Source organism: Helianthus annuus, chromosome 5 (genome assembly GCF_002127325.2).
Source record: "Helianthus annuus cultivar XRQ/B chromosome 5, HanXRQr2.0-SUNRISE, whole genome shotgun sequence".
Classification (NCBI taxonomy): domain Eukaryota; kingdom Viridiplantae; phylum Streptophyta; class Magnoliopsida; order Asterales; family Asteraceae; genus Helianthus; species Helianthus annuus.
The window spans coordinates 135,730,552-135,733,119 of NC_035437.2; the positions used below are offsets into that span (position 1 = coordinate 135,730,552).

The window sequence follows — 2,568 nt, forward strand, 5'->3', positions numbered from 1 at the left end:
AATAAAATAAAAATAAAATGGTGGCAAAGCGGGTACCGTAGCGAAATACCCGTATACGTACCGTACCAATATATTCGGTATGGTTTTGGTGCCAAGTTTTATTCAAATTCGGTACTTGTACAAGTACGATTACGGTACCAATCCCATCCCTAATAACCACACAACATTCTATAATTAATATTATACTACTTATAAAATGGTTTTATATGGGTTAGACTAAGATGAAAACTTATAAAAGTTGTGAGAACTTAGAGAACTTGACCTTACGAAAGGTTTTTTCAATTTCTTTTTACCAAAAATTCTAACAAAATCAACATTTCAAAAAATAAAAATTATTTTTGTTGATTTACATCACCCGTAAAAAAAAAATGCTTACAAATGATGTAAATGTTGATGTCAACAACTTTTTATAGCAGCTGAAAGAGATCGAAAACGTCATTTTGAATTGTTTTTTATTCATTTTACAGCTATGTTTCTAATATTTTAATGAGTAAATTACGTTTTTGGCCCCTGTGATTGTATCACTTTTAGTATATTAGCCCAAAATAAGAATTTTTAACATATCTGCCCCCATGGTCTCTATAACTAACCATTTTGGCCCCTAAGTCTAACCATTTTGGCCCTCATGGTCTCTATAACTAACCATTTTGGCCCCCATGATATCTAGACTTAGGTGCCAAAATAGTTAGTTATAGATACTATGGGGGCAAATATGTTAAAAATTCTTATTTTGGGCTAATATAGTAAAAATGATATAACCACAGGGGCCAAAAACGTAATTTTCTCTATTTTAGTTTAGGTGTGTGAAAAAATAGGGGCGAAATTTGCACGGGAAATCGAAGTTCTTTAAATTCTCACAACTTAAGGGAGTTTTCTTTTAATTTTGATCCCGTTTTATATAATTCATTTGTTAGTCTCTCGGATGAGATCTTTCTCAAGAGGATGGTTTTCAAAATTAATATATTTTGACTGAACCATTTTGAATTACAGAAATGAGGTAATCTACTACTTCTAATAAAACAAAATAAACTTTGGCCACTTGTCATCCTCTGACACCATTAATTGCCACCTGTCCTCCTTACAGCCTCTAATTTCACAAAATCCCGCTCAAACTAAAACCCTAAACCAAAACACGCGTAGATGGCTTCCTTCTCCTGCAATCTTCTTTCATTATCGCAAAATAGGTAACTCTTTTTTTCCTTCTTTTAGTGTTCATCTCTTTCCTTACGATACACACTTTCCATAAATTTGAAATCAGTTTTCTTTCCTTCTTAATTCCAATCAAAAACCCTAATCACAGCTGATTTCACCATCAATCTTTCTTTTGGTTCTCTTCTGTTGTTTTCTTCAAACCCTAGAATTCATTGTTCTTTGTTGAGGCTTGATCTAGAGCTCGAATTGATTGTTCTTTGATTGGTCTTGGGCTCGAATTGATTGTTCTTTGTTCATGTCAGCGATGATGGCTGTTGAATAAACCCTAGATGATGGCTATTGAACAAACCAAACAACCCAGGTAACTTTCTCTTCATCTTCTTGACCTGAAGAGTTCTAGGGCTAATGTACGTTTAATGTACCCTAGCGACCGAAGAATCGTGTTTAATGTACGTTTAATGTTAATTCATGATTCCTACATCCATCTTTTTGTTCGATTGTGAATTGTACTATGTGTGTTTGAATTGTTATTTTTGTTTGTGTGTTGGTTTTATTTGATTTGGGAATCTAGGGTGTCTGTTTGTTCAATTTACAAGTTAGGTTATTTTTTTTCTTTCACAATTTAGGTGAAATTCAGATTGTATTGCAATTAGGTAGGTAGAGATCATTCATTAGGTACGATGCAGATTTGTTTGTTCTTTAACATATATTGTTGATTTTTTGTTTAAAATTTTCCCATTTTTTGATTGTTGTTCTATTCTCTAATTTCATCATTAATCCTTTTTTAGTTGGTGTTGTTGGAGTGGTTTATATGGTGTGAATTGTGTGTCTGAATATAAAAGAGAAAATCCTAATTTAGTTTTCTTAGTATGTAGATCCCTTTCATTTGATTTACTTTAATCGATGATTTGAACGCTTATTTAACCTTACTTGAATGGCCGATCATATTTTTTTCCATTTTATTTGCTGTAGTTGATGACATTGAATGCTTATGTAACCCTAATTGATTTGCCGATTTCTAAACAATTTTTTTGTCTAATTTTTACAGGGAAGCAGGTTATGTGCTTGAAGATATGCCTTACTTAACTGATCCACTCAGGCAAGCTTTTTATGTAATGAATTTAATTTATAAGGAATTGAAATTTGTGGCAGATTATTAGTTTATAGTATGTAGCAGTTGAATTCTTTTTTAATTTGATGGTTCATGTTTTGTAAATATGGGTTCAATTTGTTTTATGGTTCATTTGATTGTGATTTGGAATAGCTTCATTCAAGGTAGACATGAGATCGTGTCTTAGTACATGTTTTGATATATTTTTTTTATTTTTTTCTCGCCAGCAACTTTATATTTTTCTTAATGATTTAGTGAGTCTGTACATGAAGTTGTCAGCCGGGGATTCAAGGATCAACACCGGC

At 32.2% G+C, this 2,568-nt stretch overlaps 1 long non-coding RNA gene across 1 annotated transcript; it reads left to right on the forward strand.

The window, feature by feature from the left end:
• The first annotated feature begins 1,434 nt into the window (after window positions 1-1,434).
• Window positions 1,435-2,343, forward strand: LOC110939217. Its single transcript, XR_002592077.2, has 2 exons — window positions 1,435-1,513; window positions 2,201-2,343. It is a non-coding gene; the product is annotated as an uncharacterized LOC110939217 (long non-coding RNA).
• Window positions 2,344-2,568: the final 225 nt, after the last annotated feature.